This window comes from Bactrocera dorsalis, chromosome 5 (assembly GCF_023373825.1).
Source record: "Bactrocera dorsalis isolate Fly_Bdor chromosome 5, ASM2337382v1, whole genome shotgun sequence".
NCBI classification, from domain to species: Eukaryota; Metazoa; Arthropoda; class Insecta; order Diptera; family Tephritidae; genus Bactrocera; species Bactrocera dorsalis.
In genome coordinates, this window is record NC_064307.1 from 55,052,213 (window position 1) to 55,066,247 (window position 14,035).

The following is a 14,035-nucleotide window of genomic DNA, read 5'->3' on the forward strand; positions in this document are numbered from 1 at the left end:
AATGAACGAAAACACTCCAGATCTGAAAGTATTCGATGCAGTATCCTCCGGAGAAGCGGTAGAAGAGGAAGACTTTCACTCTGTTGAAAAGGCTAGGTGGAGAATTAAAAATTTAATAAAAAAAATTTAATATCTCAGGTATTAATTATTATTTATTTATTGCGCTTTTAGTAGTTTTGAACAGTAGTAGGACTTCTTATTATATTTGCGCTCAGCAAATTTGGTTGTTGTGGCTTTAGTAGTTTAGCAGATATGAACATTAAACTTATTAGAGGGCGGGCCCAAGCCCACTTTTTGAAAATTTTTTGCCCATAGATGCCCTTTGCACAAGAAGCTAGGTCAGTGTTAAATAAGTATTTCTTGAGCTTGGTAGGGCCAGTGTAGAGGGCCACAGTAGCCTGAGTTTTTCCCTTGGGAGACTGATTATATATTTAAATCTTTTGAGGTTATAACCAACTACTTATTAGTAACTTGGCATGGCGCATGCTTGAGAGTTGTTGCCAATGCCTCTCCCTACCCACTGCTTCATCATTGCGAACCACCTCCTTTATGGTGTGGGGACCAACCGCAATGAAAGGTTGCGGTCCTATTATGTTGGTGGATGCTGCGGAGCGGGTAAGCTCATCAGCCAGTTCATTCTCGGCTATACCTTTGTGACCCGGCACCCAAATAATTTCTATATATGTATGTATAATTATTCGTCTATTGTTTGATTCCAGCGATTATCTTGTTCCAGCAATTGTAATTGCTGGCATGCTTCTCAAAAAGTTTCGCACACCGTACCATTCACAGCTCGTATAGATTGGTGTAAAGAAATGCTGAAAAAATACGATCGCGGTGCTTCAAAAGACGTTTATAAGATCGTCACAGGTGACGAATAATGGATCTATGCGTATGAGCCCGAAACAAGACAGCAATCGCTCGTGTGGGTCTTCCAAGACAAGCCAAATCCAACGAAAGTTGTTCGTGGAAGAAGCACTTCGATGCAAATAGTCGCCTGTTTCTTCGGCAAAACTGGTCATGTGGTGACTGTTCCGCTTGAGCAACGTAGGACGGTCAATTCTGAGTGGTACACCACCATTTGTTTGCCTGAAGTCTTCGAAGAAATTCGAAAAACGAACAAGAGAAGACGAATCATTGTGCACCATGACAATGCGGGCTTTCACACATCGGCTCAAACCAGCGCCTTTTTGACCGGCCAAAACGTCGAATTGATGGGTCATCCGCCGTACAGCCCTGACTTGGCACCCAATGACTTCTTTTTATTCCCACACATCAAGAAAACAATGCGTGGTCAACGATTTTCGTCGCCAGAAGATGCTGTTGAAGCATTCAAAAACCACGTTTTGGAGGTGTCTCAATCGGAGTGGAAAAAGTGCTTCGAAAATTGGTTTGAGCGCATGCAAAAGTGTATAAATCTTGATGGAGAATAGTTTGAAAAACAATAAAACCATTTTCGTTGATAAATATTCCTATTTTCATTATTAGGCCAGAAATATATATAGCAGCCCTTGTACACAATGACTCACTGACGGATACCTGAAGCAAGTCGAGAAAATACTCGTCAATGTTAGTTTTGTTGCTGACGGTGTTTCCACTGGCTGTAATGTATTCTCTGGGTTGAAATACACACTTTGGTCATTCTCCAAATTAACTGCGAGATGCACAACAGTCCGAAAACGTTCATATATTGCAAAAGTAAATATCATACAAAGCGCTTTATTGCAGTTTATGTATCAACACATTTGATAATTTCGGAGCTGCTTTCGTTCAAGGCCAATAACCGCCATGTTGCTTTCTTTGGTGACGTACTTGCAAACGTATTTGATCGATTTCACCAAACAACAATACTCAACATTGATTGAAATGAAGCGGGATTGTGGTGTTCGCAAGGTCCATGAACCATATTGGTTTTCATCACTTGGTATAATACTGGTTCTTTCACTGCATCAGGAATTTCCGCAGATATGATTTAATCAATTTAATCTAGTGTAACCACCATCCACCATCCAAAGAAGAATGTGTGCGTGCGGCAAACCTCTCTTTTGCCACTCAACAGAGTACATCTAGCATCTAAGAGCACCACATATACGTTGCTTGAAGATAAAGTCCATCAAACATCATTGTTTGAAAAGTCGTCACATCGTGACGATCGCTTGCTGATTGACCATAATTCCGGACATATGTCATCGCATCCTGGGAGTACTCGTGCATGAGTCTTGGGCTGCAATACGTTGATAGCAAAAAAACGCCAACCGATATTAGCGGGGTCTCTTCGTTACTTCGTAGCAACTTGATCACTTTCTGTGAAACACACCTCATGTTTTCACTGAATAATTTTTTACCTTTTGAATAGCCGGAATAAAAAAGCAAGCGAATATTGAAAAACAAAACAAAAAAATTAAAAAAAAAATTGTATTGAAAAAAGTTAATTTTCGGAATTGTCCAATTTTCCGATTTTTAGGGATATGAAAAGTAGATAGTAGCCGATTCTCAGACCTACTGAATACGTATATAAAATTTGGTAAAAATCGGTAAAGCCGTTTCGGAGGAGTACGGTAACTAACATTATAGATATAATATAATCCTATATCTATCTCACTTATTTTTAGGTAATACGTACAACCGTTAGGTGAACAGAACTATTATATTCTGCACCAACAGAACATATTTAATATTTATTTTATTTACAAGAAAAAACTTGTATATCTTCAATTGATGGTATTTTGTTCAATGATTCGAATAAATTAAAAAAACCTCACTTCCAATGATTTTATGCAGTACAAGTATTAATTGACAAAATTGAACTCGTTCACTTCTTTATGAGTCTTCTATTTATTTTTAATTTTTTTTTTTTTACTTATGCGTCAAAAACTCGCACCCAAATGAATTACCTTAGTTAGCTGGCATTTAAAGAAACTATAAATCAAATATTATAATGTCTTTCTACAATGTTAATTAGCGCAAAATATTATAGGTCTGCATGTTCATATAATTTTGATTGGAACTGTATGTAGTGAGAACACGTTATTATGGAATTTCTATCCCAAATTTTAAGCCACTTTTAGACTATTTTGGCATTACGTGTCGTAACAATTAAATCTATAAGTATGTATATCGTTGTAGCCAAATTATTAATTCTGGTTCTAACAGTTGCTGGTAATATGAACTGACTAGTGTTTTAACCGATTGAAGTTGATAGTCCTTGATAACTTCGGAAAATGAAATGAGAGTATGAGATTTTAAAGAACTAATCTCAAAATTATTTTAATTAGCGAGTAAGAATAAGTGTGATATGAAATCTTAAAACAAAAACATACTAATTGTTAAGGAAATTGAAATATTTTTCTTAAACAAGACGTATAATCGATACAATTAAGTTCTGAATATAACAGGAACATATTCGATGAACCTTTTTTCACTAAATCAAATTGTACGCTATGACTAGCACGTTCATAATTGACTTCTAAAGCTTGAAGAAAGTTTGGTTTATTACTAAAGAACAATGATACTCGTAAATAACCCTACAAGAAGTAGTCTAACAAATAAATAACAAATAATAAAATATGGTGGACTCATCGGTCCGTACTTCTTTCGAAATGAAGCTCGTGACACCGTTATTATTAATGGAGAGCGGTATAGATTTATGATAACCAACTTTTTATGGCCACAATTAAAAGAAGTTGATCTTGACAACCTCTGGTTCCAACTAGACGGGGCTACGTACCACACAAGACGATCATCATTTTTCACGATTTTTTAGAATCTAAGATTGAAAAATATGTTTTTAACATTTTAAAAATGTAGCTAATGAACCAAGTCCGGTGAACGGTTTTGTAGAGCAATTCTGTTTATATTTATTCTTAGCTGATTGACATCCAATTGAAGTAATCCCCTCTATATATTTCAGCCGATTATTTTTTAGTCGCAATATTTCTGGAGATTTGAAATTATCTGCCGTGGCATTTCGGCTATTATAACTTATATTGTACAATTCCAGATTAAGCTTTGACTAGGATTCGATCATCCCTTCCAATTGGTATTTGTATTCATCTTGCTCGAGGATCGCAGAGGCCCATATTATTATAATATAGATAATAGTAATAATACGACAGTCTTTGGACTTTTCACTCGTTATTTCGAATTAACGCTAACAGCTGAAAACTAACAATAGTGACGAAAAACGTATTAAATTAAGTTCATAATAGATATTCGCCATCCATTAGTTTTTTATTAAAGTAATTTTGGGTAAGTTTTATAAATAATTTTTTTGCGCCTATAAATATTTGTCAGGCGGAAGTAAATCTCCCTGAATGCAGGAAAAAAACTGCTCACATTGAAAAAACAATAGCAAAATGTACGGCATGAAGGCGGCTGCTAGCTGGTGGCTGGCGTATGCCGGATGTTAAATTCCCACCTGCGTTGCCAATTGTTTTTTCTGCATGTATATGGCTATTGCTGTCGTATTGTTGTTGTCGGAAGGTTCGAACAAAAATTCAATAACGGATGTAAATAAACCACAAGAGATCGATTTCTGCTTGCAACAGATGCCGATAAAATTTGCTTCTTTTTTAATGCGAGCCAAGCAAGCAATAAACCAGCGGGCCAGTGAATCGAGAGACTAGTACGCCACACGACCAAACATACATAAAAAGGAATAAGCGAAAAAGCATGCGCCATAGCTGATATGGTATGGGTACATGCATATTAAGTTTTGGGCTTGTGTAAATAAATGGGTAGCTAGCCAGCCAACAAAGTAAATGATCGGCTGTCCAGCTGTACAAATGGTCAGTTCATAGTAAAATGCACATTAAAATACGTACAGAAAATATATAAAGAGAGAATAAGAGGACTGTAAGAATGAACTAGCTCTAGGATGTAATAAAACCAGTTATAAGCATAATTTTGCAGATTGTTCGGGAGAGAAGTACAAATACTGCAATCAAGTTTGCAGGACAGATGGAAATTAGTACTAAGACTTCTTATGCTAGTGGGTGTGGTTGTAGGCTTTTATCAAAAGTTTTAAGGAACTATTTGGTATGAATATTACTATTTCTTCATGCTTCATCTCAACTCCTAATAAGTATGATTGGTTAGTCCTGGGGTGTCTCTATCCTAAGTATATTTAAGTATTATACAGCATTAGTTTATTTTTAGAGTTCAAACTCTCAATTATAAAAATAAAGAGTTTTTCTTGTGTAGGTTTCGGAAGTTAAAGATCTACATATATATAAAAAGTGAGCCTATATAATTTAAGTTCTAAAATATCCAAGACAGTGCCATATTTAAAACATATAATACCTTGGAAGTTATATTTGCACTAACATACTACTCCTAAGCATACAAATAGAAGCATTGCATAACCAACTTGGTGCTTGGTGATGTGACGCGCCAGAGAACTGCAACTGTTCCGCCACAGTGGTGTCCATCCACAAAAAGAAATGCCACATTTTTCACATTATACAATAAATCGGTAAAAAAACTTACCCAAAAAATATTACTAGGAAGAGCATTTATAAAAGGATTTACCTGCAATGTGTTTGTATAAGTAATGTCACCACCACCGTCACCGCCAACACCATCTTCCACATTTTATGGCATATTTACATATGAGTACGCATATGGACGATTACATATTTGCGAAAAGTTACATCCTTTTGTTGCCGCCAGCCAGCAGCTGTTCCACAGGTTGTTGCACCAAACCAGCTTGCAACAAGCTGGCAGTGTGGCAATGTGGAGGGAAAAGAGGTTGCTACATTTGCTTTTGTTTTTGTGAGTATGTTGGCGCAGCGTTTTTTACACTGATTTCAGCCAGCGTATGATACGTGGACTTTTTAAATTGAATCCCGTTAGTTTATTGAATAGTTGTCACCGGATTGAAATATTGTTCATGCAATTTATGAGTTATTCACAAGAGATGAACTTTTGAAAACAAAAGCGGACAAATAGCGCAATTGCAAGCATAAATTATTTTTATAGGTTAAGAATGAATTTGATTGAAGCGGAGATTTTTTGTATACATATATTATTATAGTATGTGCCGAAATATGGTTTTAGCGAATGAATGCACGAAAATATATAAAATTACTTTTATCCAACACAGGTATTTTCATAAGAGTAAAACTTAAATCAAATATTAAATTTTACACTGAAATTTTTATTGTTTGGATATAAAAAGTTATTCCAAATTTTCCAAACGTTTATTTAAAAATGTAAAACAGGAATGCTAATTAGTTTTTAGAAATAGTCCCCAAGTTTTTTACGCTTTAAGTAATGTCGAGTGATATTAGAACTCCTTTTCGAAAAGTATGCAAAATACTGAGAACCTGATTTGAAGCAAACCTAACTAAACTATGTTTCTCAATCCGTTAATTTTAATGTGTGCTTCTTTTTCTTTCGTCAGAACAGTAGAAAACTTTGATCCCAGTTTCAATATCTTGAAAATTCGATGAAATCAATTTTCGAGTACTTTTTCCACTAAATAAAGTCGAATGTCATCGTTCAATGTTGACATATAAGGCTTGAAAATGGTCTTGTTTATTGCTAACGACCAATGGCTTTAAATAACCTCACAAGAAGTAGTTTAATGGTGTTAAGTCATAACTTCTTGGAGGTCATTCAATGTCACAATTTCTGGAAATAATCGAATCTCCAAACTTTTCTCGCAATAATTTTGATTGCAGGAACGAGATTTTGTCAAAATCAACTTCTTCCGATTGCGACCATGAAAATTCGTCATTCGTTTTCCATTGACAGTAACGGTGACACCGGCTTCATTTCGAAAGTAGTACGGACTGATGACTCCACCAGGCCAGAAACACCAACCTGTCAATTTAGGAGAATGTAATGGTCTTTTATGGATAATTTGTGGTTTTCTTTGCAGCAGATTCGATAGTGTTAATTTACTGCACCACTCAGATGAAAGTTAGCATCATTGTAGCATATTATCTTGTTAGATACTGGAGAAGTATTATTTTGATAATAAAGCTAAATAGTTTGTAAACGCTATTCTTGCGTATATCTTTCACTTATGATTGCAAACATTACTGAATACAATGAAAAAAAACTGCAGACCATGAGTTATTAAACACGACACCGAAACGGCGCAAACAAGTCATATCATCTATATTTTTTCTCAATGAAACTATAATGACAATCTACACGTGGAACCATGAATCTAGCTGAATATCGTGGACATTCAATCTGATCTTTTTTTAATTAATTGAAAATTAAATCGGGTTGTAAAAACATCGTTTTTTGCATTTACTTAGGTATCATGGAGAGAAACAATGGCATTGGCTTAATTATCATATTCAATAATAGACAAGCAGTACTCTTAATGTTAACTAAACTTTAAAATTTGATTAGTAATAGGTTCCGACACCTAACGACTAGCTTAGGGAAGAAGAAAAATAAAAACTGGATACAAATATGAGAACTTTCTAAAGAGAAGTTCTTTCTGGGAGGATAAAACCAGCAAGAGTTAAGACTGCCCAGAGAAAAACTAAGTTTACTTGTAGCGTTGTAAACTGGTTACTGCATATTGAAGTACATCTGATTCTTGACTGTCTTATAGCCCTGACAGACGACAGCGCTAACTTGCATTAGCGGGGTTAATTTACATTTACTTGCGCATTTGACCCATGTTAATGCAATTTTATTCGATTATTAATTTCTCTTATTACTTGTTATCTCACTTTCTTTTAAATAAATAACTAATTTTCACAATCAGCTGTCTAATTGCCAAGTTTGCCGTCTGTCACCATAAAACTTCAATGAGCATTAACGTTGCTTAATGCTTATTAATTTTCCTCGTCTGTCAGGGCTATTATAGTATATAACTGCATATCTTTAGGATGTTATGTTATGTTTAAGAGCGACTGCATCAGTTTAGTTGATGCATCAGTTGTTTTTGGCCTTTAAGGATAATCTGATCTGATCTTCGATGTCAACAGCGCAGTGTTGTAATTTGGCAACTCACAACTTTGTCGTAAAGTTTCACTTTTTTCATGTCATGCATACGCAGAACGTTTGATGTACTTGTATGAGCGCTATTTGTGTTAATGACCAAAATAAAATTAAATCGCGAATACTTTAGGGCGAGCAGTTTTTCCAACTTTCACCGGGAATAACTCAGTAACAGTGTATCTACGTACTTTATCAATGCTACGGTGAATTCAATCCAGGTCCTAGTTCACTCCAAGACGAATTTCGTGAAGTTCGCTCGAAATCAGTTGTTCTTCCGAAAACTACTGTTGCTGTGCGTAAACTGATATTGCAGGATCGTCATGTGGCCTTTCGTGAGATTGAGACAACTATAGGCATTTGACCAGCACGAATGCAATATTGCATGAAGATTTGACTGTACAAAATTTGGCTTGGTTGGATCTCACACAATTTGTCATCCGCTCAAAAAAATACTGGTGTCGATTCAAGGGCGATTGATGATTAGAAAGAATGTTTTGGAGAGGTATTTGCTTGGACGAATGGTTCAAACGCATGCAAAAGTATAGAGAACTTAATGGAGAATATTTTGAAAAACAATAAAGCGATTTCCGAAGGGACAATTGGAATATTTCAATTAGAATATTTATAAGTGTTCTCTTCTCTCTGCTCTCTAACTTACTTTAAGTAAGAATAGGTTAATAGAGTGTAAAAAGACTTACATATAAAGTATAGAGTTCTTACGCACGGTGTAAAATATAAAAATCCTTCATTCACTATATTTGGGTGTGAAAATAGAAGAATCTACAGGTTGTTGAAGCCGAAAGACCGACTGGTAAAACTTATAATATATTAACAAATTCATTCAGAAGTTCTTTAAGAGAATAAATTCGACGCCAATCGATGAGAGCGTTTTATTATTTAGAAAAATGATAGTTTTCTTTGCGAAGAGTAGTTACTTCTGCGCAGAAGTTAATAGTTTCTGGGGGTGTAGAATTTGTAAAGACCATTATAAGAGCTTTAGAGTTAACTTGTAATAGCATAGCCAAAAATATGGGAAAAATATTTTTCCAACAAGAAGTCCTGGTGAGATAAAGGCCCATTTTGCAGTTTATTTAAAGCAAGCAACTTTTCTCCTTTTAGGATAGCAATTGGGAGTGCGCTTTCCTGAACCGCTGGTGGCCAAAATCGGTTATGAGGCATTTTAGCTCCAAGAACTACTTAAAATCAGAAAGAGGAAATTACTTTTAAAAACATTATTCTTTCCATCTTAAATCAAATTTCCCCAATATACAAGGAAAACCGCACATAAATTTGTAGCAGATGTCCTCCAAAATATCATAAACCACTTCCTGTACCGCAAACATATTATGGTGCATTTACATATGTGTAAGTGTAGTATATTTAAAATGCAATAATTCTCTGAGCACAACAAATTGATTTCTAATTAGTTTCAGTTGCCATAGAGCTAATTAACATAGCTCCAACATATTTGGTTTGTAGACTCTATTAATAATAAAGCATACGCCTTCACATGTACGAGCTATCATACACATCACAATCGAGAGCGTATGAGAAGCTGGTAGGAAAAAGGACTGCCGGAATTCGTGCTGGTGACATGTTGCTATGTGTTGCCATGTATATGATTACATGTGCCTTGATCTGTATGCTACTTTTTCTATGTACTTTGTCGATTACACAATATGTATAGTTTATGAGCTCAAGGGCAGCCATAGTCCGTGTGCAAGCAGCAGGTCCTGTATTGGATTACATTTCGCCACGTTGGAGATGTTGTGCTATGTTATGTTATGCTATGCACAAATATAGTAGGTGGCTTTTTCAACGGGATGGTGGACGTCTGCCCTTACTTAGGCAGCTATTTAGTTTGCCTGTCAGAAAAGTAAACCTGGAGTAACATATGGCGTTTAGGCATAAGGTTTTTGAGCAGGGTACTTGGTGTAGTAGTGATGAAGATTTATGGCACGTATGGTGCTATATGTGCACTGTGGCTGAGCAGATGAAACCTTTGACTACAGTCTCTTGTAATTAGATAGTTTGACTAAAGTAGAGCAGTTAAGGTTGGAGGATGCAAAAGAAGTGATATAAAAGTCGCCGTGGGCGGGTGACATATGGTATACTCTACTCGTACTAAGTAGTCATCAGCTGACATGTGTCAACACCTGATCCTTGCTATTGTGACGTGTGATCACAGCTTTTAAGAAATACCAAGTACTGTGTGTGTGCACTAGGGTGGTGCTTGAGTCTAGGAAGAAGTGTTGTTTTTTGAAGTATTAAATCTGAAAACGCACTTGATTTATACAACTATAATAGAAACTTCAATGTATGTGTACCTAATCAGTTGAATGAATTAAGGGCTCTCTGTGAGGACAACAAATTGAATTAGATATATTTGATTAAACATGGAAGGCAATACTAATTTATAGATAACGGTCGTCTGGCGTTTTTGACAGGCCCATTCGCCCCGAAAAGCGGCTGACAAGACATACCTATATAAAAGCGTTGAGCGACGGGACATTTTTACCACTCAACGTTATCGTCGTACCGGCATTCCTAAATAATGCGGCAACTTTACATCAAACTATCAATTATATTCTGAAATGAATGAAAAAAAAAGATATGAAAAGCGAATAAATTTATTAAGAATACTTTAGTCCATTTGTATAAGCATTAATCATCGCGGGTCAAAAAACAAATCTCAAAAATTTTAATTTCTTCGTTTTTTGCAGCTTACTGTACTCCTTAACACCTTGTCTCCGCGTTTATTTAGATATGTGAGAGTGACAGCTGAGACTTAACACCTCTCATCATCATCATTGGCTGCTTAAAGTATTGCGTGTGAGAAAGTTGTCTATGCAATGAGGACCACGTTTGTTCACTCCGGATAACAAGCACAATCATTAGACTACTTCACAGTACTGTTTGACAGAGACCAAGCAAGGGTCGAAACAGTGGGTTTAAGACGTCGAATCTGTTCTCGAAAAACGAATACGGTCCTATCGGTTGAAAAGGTCATGGTCGCCGTTTTCTAGTTGAGGTAATTTGTGGTCAAAATTTCGTAATTGGCCAAGAAAAAGTGCTTCTCTATTATAATACCACAACCAAATTAGCTTACGCCATATTTTCCAAATATTATCCATATTTCCTTCTTTTGGGAAGTAAACTACCATTTTTTCAAAAATTTCGAGTTTATTTAATCGGCTAATCACTTTAATCGGGGTTAAGTCTTATTTTTGTGGTTTGGATAATACTGTTAACGATCGGTACGTGAGGACTCCAAAAATATATTAATTCCTATTTTAGTACCACCCTAAAAGACAAATGAACTCAAATTACTTGTGAGGGCTAGTGTGATACAGAAAATAAACTAACTGAATATGGCCGCTTGTTTGGGTAATGCTCTCACATTTGATTTTGCAAAAATTACAGCTGACATTCTAAAATACCAAAATAATTAAAATTAAATTACCGATCGTGAAACAGTAAAAACATTAGGTTTAGCACTACCCTATTATACGCTTGTGACAGCTAACATGTCACAAATGACAAATTAACTAAAATACATGCTGCAGCCGGGCATTCAAGCAGAAAAGTACCAATATTTATGTGTAAGTACATTTTAATCGCCCTAAGATTGTGTTTAATACAGTTTCAATTTGCCGCAAAACGCATGTAATAAGCATATGTGGCAACATATGCGTAAACACGCTCATGCAATTGCAACACTGCCATGTCCTCTTGATAGCGTAAATATGGGTGTAATGCAATAAATTCTGGTATGCAATCACTCAATTTAAATGCTGCGGCTTCATAATCTCACTATGAAATGTAATTATCGGCACAAGCTCGTACCATTGGCACAAAGTCCGTCATAATAGACTCACACATATACTGTTATCCTTTGGAGTATTACATTTTACAAACGGTTTGCTGTTTATTATCCAGTCAGGCATCGTTGTTCCTTGCAATTATTCAATTAGCAGCGCCAATGGGTTGAAAGGATAATTGAGTTTAAATATCTTTTGCAAGGACAGTATGAGAGTGTGTGTGTGCGTGTGCGCAAATACGCAATTAAATGGCATTTCATAATGAACTTAATCAAATTTTGAATTGATGAAGTGGAATAACTATTGCACAGAGAGCACACCGATGCACAAGATATAGGCATATGTATGTAAATACCTACATATGTATAAGTAATATGCTCTGCAGTTGGGCATACCTATTGTAAGCTGCTTTGTAAGCGTGAATGCAGTTGAGATTATGGCGCGTAATATGCAGTTTAATTTTATTGTATATAAAGTACCATAAATGTTTTTTGCATATAAATATATATATTATATATGTATGTGGCAATAAACTTTATGCATTTGTACAAGTATGACTTACGTCAGCTTCGTCACTCTGACATTCAAGTGTGTAATGCGTAATGCTCCTTGAGCAAGTTTTACTAACTTATCGTTTCCACTTAGGGGAACATTTTCTGCACAAAAGCCCCGATAGACACCGCCATATCCGAATTTTTCTAGAATATATGCTTATACATAAAATATATAGTATACTTAACGTATATATTATACGTTCGTTATCATTATAAATGTATGTACTATACATATATCGATTAAATGTAGCCATTAATTGTGTCAGAAGCGATTATCCTTTATTATCATAAAAAACAACAATTCTTAAAATCTCTGCAAACGTAGTCAAAGCTTAAAGCAAGCGTAAGTGATCGAAAATTAAAATTTAAGTGCAAATACTATATTAATGTGCCTTTCTATTCTTTGCATTTGTTGCAAAAATTCGAATAGGTTCAATTGAATTTTGAAACAGCCTTTCTAACGAATCATCGTAAATGTCCCAAATGTACTATTAAAACAAGTAAATGAGAGCTAAGTTCGGGTGCAACCGAACAATTTATACTCATACAACTTGCAATAATCAAAGCCAGCAAATACGTTAAGATGGAAAACATCGACCAGAGGATCCTAATCTAAGCAATTTTATATAAACATGTACTCCATAACTCATACACTGACCGACATATTCGGTATAAGATAAGGGGTAATATCGACCCGATTTTGTCTGTTAAATATGTCATGCCACATACTAAAAAAATGTTCCCTGACTTTTACAATTACCAATCAAATGTTGCGAAGTCAGTCGAATGTCCGAAAACATGGTAATAGTGATATGGGGATTAGGTAAAGTTTTCGCTCAATTGTACCAATTTTAGGCACAAAGATAACTTATATAAGAATAACATGCTCTATAATTTCGATTGAGATAATTTAAATATTTGCCGATATATCCAGCATAAAGTCACCTCGAAGTTCGAAAATCTTTATATTTAGTACGAGTATATGGTGGCTTAAGGAAGTATTGACCCGATTTAACCCTTTAGGATTATGAGAGGAATGCCAAGTACTACATTTGATCAAAATCAGTGCATCTGATCTCGATATACATATGTGATTTCATCAAATAGTGGTCGGAGCGACGCCCGTCGCCCAATTTTCGCACGCGCTCCCAGAAAACCTTCAAATAGCATCTCGAAGGTAAAATTTAATGTCTATGGCATATCCTGTTATTGATTTATTGCACTCTTAGTAGTTTTTAACTGCACCGTTATATGGGGAGCGAGTGGGGTTGTCTTTTGATTTCATCCATTTTCACACTCTCGGTAGGAGCTCTTATAGTATTTGCGCTGAGCAAATTTAGTAGTTTAGAAGATATGAACATTAAACTTATTAGAGTGCGGGGCTACCCCACTTTTCAAAATTTTTGGCTCAAATTACAGTTTTATATCTTAATTTAGTGCTTATTCTGGCGTGCCAGGGTCCGATTACGCTCTTCTACGAGCTCGTAATTTTTTTTGTACTCAGCACAGGTTCCAAGTTTCATCACAATATCTCTATTTTTACTCAAGTTACAGCTTGATCATATATGTATGTATATATAAACCTAAATCTATCTCGCTGAATTTCGGTTGAAACATATAACCGTTAGGTCAACAGAACTATTATACTCTATACACCAAAGAGATGGTCTGACCATTATTGGAAAAGAATAA